The sequence below is a fragment of the Crotalus tigris genome, unplaced genomic scaffold, assembly GCF_016545835.1.
Source record: "Crotalus tigris isolate CLP2741 ecotype Arizona unplaced genomic scaffold, ASM1654583v1 scf7180000019740.931981, whole genome shotgun sequence".
Lineage (NCBI taxonomy): Eukaryota > Metazoa > Chordata > Lepidosauria > Squamata > Viperidae > Crotalus > Crotalus tigris.
This window is the reverse complement of record NW_024097690.1, coordinates 161,643-176,845: the sequence shown is the minus strand read 5'-3', so window position 1 is coordinate 176,845 and position 15,203 is coordinate 161,643. Positions and strand designations below refer to the sequence as shown.

The following is a 15,203-nucleotide window of genomic DNA, read 5'->3' as shown; positions in this document are numbered from 1 at the left end:
GCTCCATTGTGCTTTACAGCACTCTCTGATCTGTTTACAGCAGGCATGTCAAACTTCTGACGTCATGTGACTTTGCGCAATGTATCGGGCCGATTTTGCCATTGCTGGCAATGGGGTGGGCGTGGCTTCCATGTGACACGTCCGGCCTGCGGTGTCAGCCTATTGCCCCCCCCCCCGAATTTAAACATCCTAGTTAAACTGAACTGCATTGAATTCCTAAAAAAAAAAAGGAGGTGACACAGCCTCTACATGGTACAAAGTTACAGAACATCTTTCCACAAATCTAAATGCATTCTTACTATTTGTGTGTAGGTCTTTGCAGGGTTAAAATTGGAAAACAGTGAAGCAATTTTATCTGCAAAGAAATTTGTGAAACTGTTATAGTGGATGGTTTTTCACTCTTATCTTTTCCCAAAAGGGAACAAATAGCTTTAGAACCATTGGAGAAATGCACCAATCTCTGTTCCTGAACATCTGGATGCACTCATTGTTTTTCTCTAAGAGTCTAGACTAGCTCCATGTCCTGCAGCTCCTCTCTAATTGTGGAATTTGCTGGGATCCATAAGAAAGGAAAGTTATTTGGGCAATCTTTTTCCATGCTCCCTCCTTCTCTGTGTTCCAGAGACTGGTCCAAAAGCCTATTGGGTCCATTACATGCCTAGGCTAGATCATATTAATCTATTTGACAGCCCTGCAGAGATCTGGCAGATCAAAAAAGATTGATTAGAAAGTAATTGTTATAGTAAAAAGCTTCATGTGCAGATGACATCATAACTGCTCTAGTGTGAAGGCCAGGTCAAGCTTGGGACTATATGCATGTATTAGCATGACTCTACAGCAGAGAACCCCAATCTTTTGGGCATCAGAGACCAGTTACATGGAGAGAGGTTTTTCTGTGGACCAGTGGGTGCGTGGTTTTGTGTGCTACCTGCATCCTGTGGATGGGGCTTGCTTGTTGCTAGCATGCTGTGGCCTGGTACTGGACTCAGGGGTTGGGGACCCCTGCTCTACAGGGAGAAGATCAAGACCATGAACTCTTGAGTTTATCTGGAACCTGTTCCCTGAGAATGGAGGTTACAATTTCCCAGTACCAAAAGCCTAGGGCATTCCACCACTGACCCAATCACAAATTCTAGAAGCTCAGGAACTACACATAATATTTAAAAACTAAACATAATTATGAGTTGTAGAGAGAGTTGAGTTCTCAAAACACTACAATCGGCTTAAAATGTGATGGATTGTAATGAAGAGAAGGCCATACAAATCACATTTTCTTTTATCTCCCACAAATCAAAATGCAGTCATATCTTGAGAACTTGAATGCATGTTATTTTGAATTATAATAAGGACTGTGGGTGACCAGATGGCACACAGATTTGTGCTGCAGAAAAGATGGGGGTGGAAGAGAGGAATATTCCCACACCTTAGCCTACTTGACACACAACACCATTTTAAACAGCAGTGTTCTATTTGAGAAGAGGACTCCAGTGCTTCACTACTCAGTGATTTGCATAATTTTAAAGAGGCTGAAATGTCAATGCTATTTTATCAAAACTGTTGAAAATGATTAGCTATACCATTTATACTCTCCAGAAAAGGGAAAGCTTTCCTTTCCCCTTCCTGTTTTACTCCTTAATGTTAATTGAAAATAATTAAATGAAGGAGAACAAAAATTAGATATAGAACATAATACATAGCCCTAAAGTATCTACTCTATGGCTATTTTATTGATTTTCCTTCATGCTTCAGAATGCTTTTTTTTTTTTTTAGCCATAGGTCTGCCTATATTTCAGCTCTTCTTTTAATGGAACAATAAAGAAATAATGCTATGACGGGGAGCTGCTTCGCTGCTTCAAGGTTTACCATGAATTGATCACCAGACTTGTGGAATATTTGTTAGTAAATTTATTTCAAGGTGAGCCCCAAAACAAGGCAGCCATAGGCAAAACAAGACAAACTGCAGGAGGTTTATTATTATTTCCCGTTCAAGCAGCAACAAAAAATATCAATATTCCAACGCTTTGGCTAAAGGAAGCCTCCAATTCTAAAGGCCAAGGAATAGGGAAGCATCCCATAGCTTGAAGGAAACCTGCAAGACACAGTCATCTGGTTCAGTCTTCATTGATCTTAGTCTGCCGGAAAACTCTTATGCAAGCTATTTCTGTCATACACTGCAACTGTATTAATAGCAATAAGCAATTAGACAGCATGTTGTGTATTTTACAGATTCTTTTTTTTAAAGTCACCTTGCAATGTACTTTATATTTTACAATGCAGCACTTCAAATTTGGAGGAGGAAGGGTACTTTATCTAGCATTCTTGTTTTAAATTCTCAACAGCAGTATTTTTATATTAGGTTCATTTGAAGTATGCATTATTGGAATTATATTCCAGATGAGGCCACATAATTTGTTTAACTAGAAAAGTTTTAAAATACTAAATTAAGAAGGGTACTCCTATACTATCTTCCTTGGCAGATTTATACTTCTTTTCAATCTAGCTTATTTGCCCCAATAGATAAACAGTTTCAGTAGCTGTTGCCAACTATTAAATCTATAGTCTAAGAAACTTACCTGAAGAATTTGATACAGGTAAGTCAATCTAGGTAAAATATCCATTTTTAGGAACAGTCATTCTTCCCAAGCAAGTTAACTGTAACTTTGTCCACTTTTCCAGATTTATACTTATTCTATTAATTTAACCTTCAAATACATTATCAATTTGTTAGTAGATGATAAAATATGGCTTAGTTTATATATAAATATATTTCACGTACAGTCAAACTGTTGTTTCAGCTGCATTCAGGCATATTATTTCTGACATATAGATTTATACATATAGTAATCCTGTATATCAGAGTTCTATAGAAATACCGAACTGATTTTATAAATGAGGGTACTACATCATTTGGAAAAAAAATCTGATCTGCTCTCAAATTTAATTTTAATACCATGAATTCTATTATCTGAATATATTGTATTAGCTGGGAACTTAATAGCAAAGACAAAAAGAAGAAAAGCTAATGGATATCTTTGCTTCATGGCTCTTCCAAATGGAAACCTGTTTCCCAGCAATACACTTTGAATTTGACCAAAGTATGGATACATAATTGATGCAATCCATGAATAAACTTATTTCCCTTATCTTGCTTCGGATGCTGATTCTTATAAAGTATTATTTCACAATATTACCTGGTTTGTTGGCATCTTTTGAGAAAAGTCATGGGAAAGTAGAATTTTTGCCTCTAATATGCAGAATTTAACAGCTGGCAATTTGCCAACTTAATTTGCCAACTAAGTTGATTGGAAAAAATAAGAAAAACCTTTTTAGAGGGATTATAAAGTCTCCAAATATCCACTAATCCTAAATAACCTCAAATATCAGTACATTTTTATTTTCTGGATTTTCTTTTCTTAAATAGCAATTTGGTTTATTGATTTCAACATTAGAAGTCATGTTTAAGCCTTCCCTAAAAATATAACTGCTATAGAGAGTCATTGTTAAAATGGGTAAGTATATGAATTCAATAAAGACAATGATAATTATTTTTTAATTTATTGCTTTTGAGCAAAATATACTTTATTAATTATGAGGCACAAATATCAACTAAACCTCCCTTTTTCAAATGTAATTTACCCTTTTTCAAATGTAATTTACACAGAGACACATACAATGGGGGGATTAAAGCACATTGTTGATCATTCAGTCTGATGTACTTTTTATCATAACTGTCACATTCACATTCACTGCTTTAGTGGATGAGATTTATTTAAATGTTTACTACTGCTGAATTATAAATAGATCTATCATTGAACAAAATAACCTGAAACTGTGAGTTATTTATTTTATTTGCAATAAATGGAACTCAATTTATTCAATAAAACAAATACTTAAACAACAAAGAAAGTTTCTAGCTGTAATGATCATGAAAAATACTGTGTGGAAGATGACTTCATGTTTAATATAACAATGTGATGCAGAGATTGCCAGTATCACAAAATATTTAGTTTGAAATGTTTATGATTTTTGTTAAACATCGTTTTTTTAAGGCACTCACATTCTTCATTTACCATGAAGGGCACTCATGAAGTCTTCAGTTGTTAATGATAGCTATGAAGATAAATTATTATCTCTTATGTTCTGATTTTCCAGATTCAGAGCATTTTCTCAGATAAATGGATTGTGTTAACTATGTAGTGTGGAAGTAGAAGAAAGACCATCTGTTACCTAAGTTCTCATTTTGTTTTGCTTCCTAAATCTCTATATCCACAAAATTGGGTTGTTGTGTAGAAGACAGAAAACGTCTAATATGATAACATTGATATATTGATTAAGTGGTGGAAGGGAAGGAGAAGGCATCATAATGATTCTGCAACATTTAAGGATCCTGAGTTAAATCCACACATAATACTTCTAAGATGTAACCAGTGGTAGCTGTTGTGACTTTCATCATGGCTAACAAAATAATTTTGATTTCAATAAGTGCTGGACAAGCGGAAGACAAGTAGGGAACTGCAAGGAACAAGCAAATGTATAACAAGCAAATGGCTTTTGGCAGATATGTCCATTTTGTTTGGTGATAATGATTCTCTGATATTGGCCTGGCATCTCAGATAGCACACCTCTGCATGAAAAGATGCGGTAGGTCATTGGTGGCGAACCTATGGCATGTGTGCCAGAGGTGGCACTCAGAGCCCTCTCTGTGGGCATGCATGCTGCCCTGGCCCCGCCCACCCAGTCTGCTATGACTACTGGAGCCACGCCCACCCAGCACCCGGTGATAAATAAGTGGGGTTTGGGTTGCAGTTTGGGCACTGGGTCTCTAAAAGTTTCGCCATCACTGTTGTAGGTTATCTAAAATGGCATAATCTGTGATGCACTGAAGATGTTATCTAATCTGATAATGAAACATCTGCAAGCAAACAACCAAGCTCAGAGAACATCGAGGACTCCATAGTTCAAGACTGAACTGCATATATTCTTTTCTTTTGTAGCCGTTCTGAAATTTAAGGAATTTGTTGCTTTTTTAAACAGACAGATTACCGTTTTCACTATTACTGTAGTCCTTCAGATATGGGGTGTTTAGCACCAAGAATTTTCAACAATGAATATTATAGCAAGGAACTTTTTGGGAGCTGAAATCCATATGTCCAGAGGATAACCAGACAGAAGGAACATTTTTGCCTTCATTCATAAGAAACATCTTACTTTGTCATGTTTTGAGATTTAGAGGTGCTATCTATGCTACGTTGTTGACATTTTGTGTTTTTCTGGGTTCCAGGATTACAGTGTGCATGTAGTTATAAACTGGATCTATTACTCTGTGATATATAGTTTTACTCATACATGCACACTAAAACTCACTGTAATGTAATGGTTAAGGTGCTGGACTAGAAGTGGAAAGATCACGTTTCTAGTCCTCTTTTAGACGAAGAAACCAATGGGTGATGTTGCACCAGTCATCCTTTCTTTAGACCAGGAAGCTAAAAACTTCTATACATTAACTCTCACTACACTACTATAGTAGATTATAGTTCATAATAGTAATGGACATAAATAATTTACTGAGTATATACTTCTGGCTGATTCCAATTATAACACTTCCCCCAGAAATTTCTTTTTCTGCCATCTTCTATGATATTTCAGACAATTCTTATATTTAATAAGTGGATGTTCACAAACATTATTTCTCTAAGTATAAATGACATTCTTATTTTAAACTCTAATCTCCTCAAGGACCCCAAAGTTGTCTTTTGCATTGCTGCCTAATTAATCTTTGAGAAGAGAAAAATGTATGGCTGATGATAATAGTATGACAATTCATTACAGTCGGCAAATGCTTGAGTCCTAATTAAAAAGAAAGCAAGTTGAAGGACAGCAAAGGATCTAAAAGCATCTCTGACACTAAAGGTCCTTCTTAATATATTTCCTGTCTATCACAGTTATTATTGCAGAGTGGGCTGACAGGTCAATTATGTACTTGCAGAAGAACTGATACAAAGGATGTTACAGTCTCAGATGCAAACCCTTGCAAACATGGTCTCTAAATAGTAGATAGTCTCACCTTGAAAAGCTCAACATTTTGAGAGCACTCTTTCTTAAGAGAACAGCAGCCAATTGGCCATACTGTTAAATCAAATGAGGCTGCTGTCTTGAGCAGAATATGCTATGGGGCAGAAAATGCTGGAGTGAGATTGTACGAGCCATTGAAGGTAGCTGAAGAGGCTGGCTCATTGCTTGAATACAAGCAAGGCCCAATTTCCTAATCAGTCCTGATGGTTTCTATCTGCAGAATGAAGATGGATGGCACTCTCTCCTTTGCTAAAGGTAACAAAATGTCTATCGTCAAGTCAAAACTGCAGATATGGCCCCAGTAACATTATGGTGGGGCTGTCTATTGCCATCTCCCCTTTCTCAGAGGACAGATGAGCCAGACTTCATTCCATATATAGTATATGGGTGTACATATCCAATAGTGAGTCAGGAATAGTTGAGTCAGACTATTCCTCCCTTTATGGGACAAGTGCTATTTGTGGTCATAAGTGATTAACCACATGTCCATGATTATAACTGAGTAGGAATTATTGTGTTTCCTGATTGACTTTGATGGCATCGTTTCCCCACTAACTTTTTATTATGGACAGATAACTTTTGATCCCATTTAACTTTGGGTTATAGTAGCCAAAAGTTGCTAATTTGGGAAGCGTGCTAAGGCACCAAAGGGAGAATTGTATGTGTGCCTTTGTGCATTTCATCCTGGTTGGCTTGAGAAATGGGGCAGAGAACAATCTTGGATTCCCTTTCTGTCCAGTAAACACTAACAGGGGTTGGATTAGTGTAAGCTGGAATTTCTCTAATGATTTATTTATTTAGCGTATAGCATATTATACCTGGACTAGCAATATAAATTAACATTTCAACTACATTAGTAGAACTCAGTAAAATATAAATGTCAACAAGAACTATATTCAAATATCAATGGCTAGGTCATCTAACCACTGAAGCTCAGCATTGTTTATATTAAAAAAAAAAATACTGAACCGGTATATGCCCTCAGTTACAGCTGGTCATAATGTGATCTACAGTTTGACGTGAGACCACGCAGTCACACTGAGGGGAGGATACTATGCCCCATTTATACAGACAATCCCAACAGATGACAGATGAGGTGTGAATCCTGACCTGATAGTTCAAAGCCTGGCACCTCTTTTTGTGGGGTCATTTATATGCCTTACTATGTCTGGGCATTCAGCAACCCATTTGGCTTCCTCTCACGTGATTTAAAAGCAGGAACATGATGACAGGAGATGATTATTCTCACTTCCCAGAATGGGATTGCCCTTGACACACACTATAGCTCACAGCCTTCTAAACAATGGGATCTCCAATTTCTTTTTGTGTGTGTGAGCTGTTCTTTATCACAGATCTTTTGTGGATTTAATAAAAAAACTCCTGGCTCATGTAGTCCTTCTGGCAGATAACACCAATCACTGATAATATAACAGTATATAGTTCGATCTTTATTTTTGGCCTCTCTATATCTGATGCCCTTTTATAACTGACATAAAATAAATGCATAATGGAATGAAACAGGGAAAGTATTTGACTGACCAGGACTTTGGCCATGATCAGTTTTAGATATGAATGTTTTGTGGATAAATTGATATTTGAAAGTCTTTTTTTCTGCAAATGAATTTTAAGAGATTTTCCTGAAAACATTGGGTAGATCTATATACACAAATAGTGCCCTTTTATTTTCCCATATAAGCACAGCAAAATTGTAATATGAGGGAAAGTTTGAAAAAACAATCACATTTGGTGCTATACAGAACATTGGAATGCAATCTTCCTCCTCCTCCTCCTCCTCCTCCTCCTCCTCCTCCTCTTCCTCCTCCTCTTCCTCCTCCCAGGTAATTTAGCCAAAGGTGGCACCAATTAGTTTGCATGTCGTGGAAAAGACTGTTTGGATTCCATTGATTGATCTGATACATTTGACAATGTTTGCGCTTAGTTGATCACACTTGCCACTTCTAATGGTTTCAAGTAGAGAATGAAAAAAAATAAAACAGGCCCCATGAGTTACTCTCTACCCTCCTGCTTGAATCCAGAGCTACTGATTCATATGGTGGAGTGAAGAGAAAGGATAAAACATGATTTTATATTGTCTCCAACTAAATGTACCCCTGTGCTCTGGTCTTAACCATGTAAGGCCTCAGTTTCCTTTGAAGTCTTCTCTTTATAGTAGACCTGTAGAAGCAACTTCACAGTCAAGCTGAAGAAACTGCTCTTTGTGGGGAATGTGAATGCCTTTCAATGTGAGAATTGTTGTCAATATTAGTCCAATAAAATATTGTTTCATGAAAAATTTGTGGCCATAATTTGTGAATCTTGCTCTTCCTCCTTTCTTATCTGCAACACTATTATTTACAAAACCTGAACAGAGTTGCTTCCTAATTCTGTTACAAACACTTCAAATCTTGAACTGTATTTGTAAACCCTACATCTGCCGTAAAACTTAGGCCTTTCCATTTTTCAATAATCATTCCCCATTAACTTGAGAAGATCATTGGACACTGGTTGATTAGGAAGAGAATGTTATTTAACAAATGAATGGTTTATTCAAAGTGTTCCATCTGTAGCCCACGTTCATAGCCTTTTTAAAATTAAAATAAAGAATAAATATTTAAACTGTGCAGCATGCTCTTTTAAAGACTGAAGGGAGTGGGGAGGTTGTCACACTGCTTCCTTTCTGCTGAAAGTCAACCACATTTTGTTCACTGTGAGCAGTTCAATTGCTTAATCTGCACAATGAATGTCATTGAGAGCATAATGCAATGGCAGTTGGAGCATTAATTCCCTCTTGTATTATTTCTGTGTGCCACAATCCTCCTCCCCCCTCAGTAATTCCTCCTGCTCCCTTGGAGGAAAAAAAAAAAAAAAACACAAACCAAGCACTTTGACAGAGTGGACTCTCATGGTTCACCAGCAATCTGAGTTCTGTTGATTCCCTCTTAGGGTATTCATCTTCAACATATTCACCTATTTTGTCTTATTGTTAGTATCTAGTTCTCAGCTGGAAGGAACAAACAGTATACTATTGAGAAATATGCAACGGTATAATTTAATGGCAGCGCTGAACCATTTGACATAAATGAACTTGATTTTCTGCATCGAGCAATTTCATCTAACAAACCTGTAAAGCAATTCCATAGCAGCAATGTGGATGTAAACAGAAAAATATTGGGGAGGGGTCATTCTTCTATTCGTGCTGGAGAGAAGAGGCAGCAGCTTTTTATTTGAAACTGATTTACATAATGGTTCCTACAAAGAGCAAAGGTCCTGGCAAAAAAAAAAAAACCTCTATTCAAATTAAATTAGCTTGAATTTCTGGGGGGGGGGGGGGAAGAGGCAGGCTTGATTAATTCATTTTAGAAGTTTGACAGATTATAATATCTCAAATCCCATAATTTCCTCTATAAAGAAATAAATGGGAATTGTCCAGAACTATTTAATGAAATAACAGTTTCTCTCTTTTTCGGAAAACCCGGCACAAGCCAGCAATACTATATTATGAGGAGTGTCTTTTTGTCTACTGCACATAACCAAAAGGGGGCAGCACCCTATCTGTCATTTTGGGATTGCCTCAGTTACTTTAATGACATTACCCTCTATAATTCCTTTCCCTCTGAAGTGAGCGCAGGAAGCATTAATTACAAATCAGAAAGCCAGCCATTTTGCATAGAAAGGCAAGGTTGTTTGAATGTACTTCACTCCCGTAGGAGGGGAGATTAGCAAGAATCTTTTGAAAGTTGATCTTACAAAACACTGAACATCTCCTAAAAGCAGATTAGCCCTCCATAATATTCATTTACACACAGAAAGCATTCCACCCTTTAAGGTGGTTTAAGTTATAATTGGGATTTAAGTGGTTCTACATAAGCATTAACACATCGAGTTGTGAAAGTTACATGTTCCTTTCGAAGTGAATAGAAAAAAAAAATGGTCTGCTTTTTCCAAAGAATTAGAATTGGGTAAAGATGATTTTTATTTTTTTCTGGGCAAAATAGAAATGATGCAAATACCTTTTCCTAGCGCAGCATCAGATCTTTGAGTCAGAATACGTTCTGGATATAGGCAGGATGTAAATTTGAAACAGCAGTAGTCCTAGCTGGATTTTCTTGAGTTCCCGTGCTGATGAAGGGTGAACTATAAAAACTGAAATAAAAAAGGAATGTTTTTATGGCATTAGCAGTTAAGCAATGAAACCAGTAACATGGGGGTGGGGGAAGGCTGCTGTCTACTCTACTGAAAATTTTTAATTTGAGGCTTCAAGTCAATTCTAGCTATGGATTCTCTTCATTGAGCAGAGCAGAGTTATGTACCTTCAGATCTTTTGGGACAAGTCTTCAATATGCTCCATTCATGCTGATTGCACCGCTGCCCCAGTTTGTGCAAGAGGCCACATGGTGTATTGTGTGAGCGGTGGCAATGGTGCAAGCAGCACAATGCTCCATGTGGCCTCCTGCTGCGAGCGGTGGCATCTGCAGGATTGACACAATGTGCCACTCTTCCTCCTGCTATAGGTGGCAGCACCAACGCAATCAGCATGATGTGCCACCCGGTCTCCTGCCGCAAGTGGCAGCATTGGAACAATCGGAGCAATTCACCGTGCGGCCTCCTGTTGCGAGTGGTGGCACCAGTGTGATCGGCGTAATGAGCCCTGAGGCCTCCTGCCACAAGCAGCAGCACCAGCACAATCGGCATGATTGGCGTGATGAGCCATGCTGCCTCTTGTTATGAGCAATGGTAGCAGCGCAATGCACCATGTGGCATGCACCCACATGTGGCTGCAGAATGGGAGGCCAGGCTGTGGCAGTCCTAAGGTAAGACATCCCCTGAAAATAAGACTCTTTTGGAGGCATATATATATATATATATATATATATATATATATATATATATATAAGACCGGGTTCATTTTCGGGGAAATATGTTGGGTTTATGGTTAAGAGAGAAAAGTTTCAGGTCGCCATCTTGAGGGAAATTTACTTGCCTTTAAACTGAAGCCAAGGTTGCTTTTCTGTTCCTGGTTAAGTTTTGTTGTCTCTCCATTGTAATCCAGAATAGAACCAGGAATCCAGTCCATAATGAGTCTGATCTAGGATAGGATCCAGAATGTAATCCAGAGTATAATCTTGAATAGGGTCTTGAGTTGTATCTAGAATATAATCGAGAATGGAATCCAGAATACAAGCAGGAATGAAACCCTGAATCTAATCCAGAGCAAGTTCCAGAATGGGATCCAGAAAAAGTGACCAGAAAGAGAATCCAGAACCACATGTGGGTTGGGATCTGGAATCTAATCCAGAATGGGATCAAGAATGGGATCCAAGAATCAAACCCAAAGCGTGATCTGGAATGCTATCCGGATTCCAATCTGAAATAGAACACAGAATGGGATCCAGAATCAAATATATAATATGATTCCAATCCAGAATAGAATCCATAGTCTGGTGCAGGATCCAAAACCTAATCCCAAAGAGCTGATGTGATCCAGAATTTGTGATCTGGAATATTATCCAGAATGACATCCAGAATCAACCCCAGAAAGTGATCTGGAATGGTATCCAGATTTCAATCCCAAATGGATCCAGAGTCCAGTCCAGAATAAGTCTAGCATACGATCCAAAACCTAAATCAGAATAGTGTACGGAATGGGATCCAGAATCCAACCCAAAATAGGATTTGAGGTCCAATCCAGAATTTAGCCCATGAAATAATTTGGAAAAAGGAATTGGGTTTCCAATACAGAATGGAATACAGAATCCAGTCCAGAGTACAGCCTGACACGGGATCCAAAATTTAATCTAGAATAGCATATGGAATGTGATCCAGAATCTGATCCGGGATGTGGATTGGAATGTGATCCAGAATCAAACACATGTTGTTATCTGAAATCAGATCTAAATTCTAACCAGGATAGAATCCAGAAAAGAGAGTTGAATGGAATCTGATCCAGAATGAAATCTGGAGTGGGATCCAAAATCTAGCCTAGAATGGAATTGATGATGGGATCCAGAATCTAATCCAGGATGGGATCCAGACTGGAATCCAGAATATGGTGTGGAATAGGGTGTGGAATTGGATCCAGAATCCAACCCATCATCTCGTCCAGCATGGGAATGTTAGTGAGTGAATAAGGGCAATATATAACTTGTTCCTAGAAAAAAATAGAGGCTGGGCATCTCTTGGACACCTTGAAGAAAAGAAGGGATAGACAGGTCTGGGCAGAGAAACAATGATCTAATGTCACTGGACATTTTTTTTATAAAAGCAATACTTTTATGCCACTTTAGTCATCTGATTCTAAATAGAATACAGCAACCACCTACAACATCTAACATTACAATGATTAACAAATGATCAAAATGGTTAACTATATCAGATAATGAATACAATCAATATAAATCTTAATATAGTCATAAAAATGGTGTGTTATAACTTCAGATCAACTAGGTTAAGCCCAAACTCAGGACCATCTCATATTCTACTCCTCCAATGTACATAGGAAGAATCATGTTTTTAAAAGTTTCTTAAATATTCAAAGTGAGGCATTGCCATTCTTACCCAGAACAGCTTCTGTAGAGAATGATCTTTTCCAAGGGTCCTGGATGTTATTCAAAGCATCCAGAATCAACCCAGTTCAATTTTCAAATGGCCACGAATGTGACATTATTTCCTCTAACATGTAGTCATCAACTATGCAGTTTGGGGACTCTTCAGCTAAGGATGGGTCTAGAGGCAGCACTGAGTTATACAACAGGTCAAATCTTACTATCAAAACCTGTGTTAGTCTTTGTATATATCTCTCTTTCTGTCTGCATCCTTTAAGGCAGGGGTCTCCAACCTCTGGTCCATGGACTGGTACCGAGCCGCAGCATACCAGCAACCGGTCCATGCAAACAAGCAAACTTCACTGACAATTTCCAACAAGCACAGTTAATGGGGAAGCTGCAACCAGGACTGCCAGAACTGCCATTGTAAGTCGATGTGATCATCTGATTTATTTATTTATTTATTGCTTTATGAGCACGTCACTTAGCGATGGAGTTGCTGATCCCAACTACAGTTGTTAACTGAGGACTACCTCTACCAGGTGGATGAAAATGGGTGTTCTTGACTGCCATCTAGTGGTTCTCTGGATTTTGGCAGCCCAGATCGATTGTCAGCTATTGCATAAGTGTGCAAAATTATTTTAGAGAAGGATATTTCACGCTGGAATTCCTTTCCTTGCAAGCTTTTGTTACAGGTTCTTTTTTTTTTTAACAGAAAATTAGTTCTGGATGGGCATATTTTAGTATAGTACTGCTGATTGAAACCCAAAGGTCCACTCAGATGTGAAACTAAAGGTAAAGGTTTCCCCTATCCTGTCAAAGGATTATTAGGGAGTGCTGTTCACCTCGGTTCCTTCAGCATCTTCCAAAGAAACTTTTATGGTCATGAGGCCAGCATGACTAGACGCCAAGGGAGAATCACACAATATCCTTCACTTGGTTATATATCCATATTTTGGTTTTGCACAATACATTGAATCGTCATTTAAATGTTTTTGTTCTGTTGGCTTTCTCCTTTTAAAGTGTGAGAGACAGAAAGTATGGAGAGGGGGAAAGAATCAATAACTATGAGCCGAGGTGGCGCAGCAGTTAGAGTGCAGTACTGCAGGCCACTTTAGCTGACTGTGTTCAGCAGGTCAACGGTTCAAATCTCACCGGCTCAAGGTTGACTCAGCCTTCCATCCTTCCGGGATAGGTAAAATGAGGACCCAGATTGTTGGGGGCAATGTAAATATATATACACATTGCTTACTGGTGTACATCGCTTAGAGAGTGCTTGCACTTAAAGCGCTATATAAGTCTCATAAATAAATAAATAAATAAATAACATTTGCATGATATGCATGTATTACTTCAGACAGGTTTTTTTTTTACAGCAATCAAATATTGTAACTCACAGTTTGTTGCTTTATAAGATCTCAGACTGCTTCTGAAAAGTCCCACACTAGCCTTTCCTAACTGAGGTTTCTTGGCGAGTTAGAATTCCAACACTCAGCATTCTCTGACCTGCTTGCTGGCTGGACATTGTGGGATGGGTAGTCCTATTACACCTGAAACATATTGGGGAAGACTCCTCTAGAATCCCAAGCGAACTCATTTTGTAATATGGAGTTTTTATCTAAGCACAGAGTGGGAATTGCAGGTTAGCTTGTGCAGGTTTTACTAAAGAAGGGGGGGAGGGGGAAAACAACAGTGCAAGAAGTATTTTACTTCTTATGTGAAAAGAATCTTATATTTGTTTTCCCGACACAGCACTGAAAAAGAGTGTAAGGAGAAAAAAAATAAGCTAATACTGAAAATCAAGTTTGCAATATTGCATGGGTCCTAATGCATACAAATACATAGAGATATGTATGCATATCATGCCCTTACTAAGCACATTGAATGCAAATGGGAGGCGATTGTGTGAAAAGAGCTGCTTGCTGCTGATTCCGCTGCCTCCTTGTCCTCCTCCTTTTAAAAATCTGTTACACATTCTCTTCTTGCTCACTGCTTATTAATCATTAAGGGTGTTGTTTATGACATTGTTTCTGATTGAAGATGTCAGGGTTCATACAGACGAGCTGTAAAGATGCCTAGTGGAGCAACTGAATGTTCATGCAAATTGCCTCGCGTCCTAAACACAGAAAGGCAAAAATGGCGATAAAACCAAGCTGAAGTAGCTATTAAAAAAAAAAAGATGCAAAAATAGCACTCTGAATGCAGGCTCAGCAGCTCTTTTTGACGATGACTATGATGATGATGATGATGATGATAGAAGAGGAGGAGGAAAGGCAAAGGAGAAGAATGTGTGCATATTGCAAACAAAGCAAAACACCTTAGAACTACTTACACACTTCTTATTTATTTGTAGCAAAGGTCACACCAGGATGGTGGAAAGTATCCTGGCAGGGCTAGTTCATCTTTTGAGAAATGGGGTTTCATAACCCTACCATGGCAGCCATTTTGTGAATAGATAAATTTCTCAGGCACCTACCACTGGCTCTCAAACTTTAGCACGAAAAAAACCTGTCCCTCTCTGATTTAGAAATTCCATTAAATAGAGGTGATTCTGGATGGTGGAGCCTTCCATTTTTGAAAACAGATATA

General features: G+C 38.1%; 1 long non-coding RNA gene across 1 annotated transcript in view; it reads right to left on the bottom strand.

Moving 5' to 3' along the window:
- LOC120317604 overlaps window positions 1-10,188 on the bottom strand; it is a 67,173-nt gene extending 56,985 nt beyond the window's left edge. Inside the window, exon 1 of the long non-coding RNA XR_005559277.1 lies at window positions 10,083-10,188. This is a non-coding gene — a long non-coding RNA (uncharacterized LOC120317604). The remainder of the gene's footprint in view (window positions 1-10,082) is intronic.
- Window positions 10,189-15,203: the final 5,015 nt, after the last annotated feature.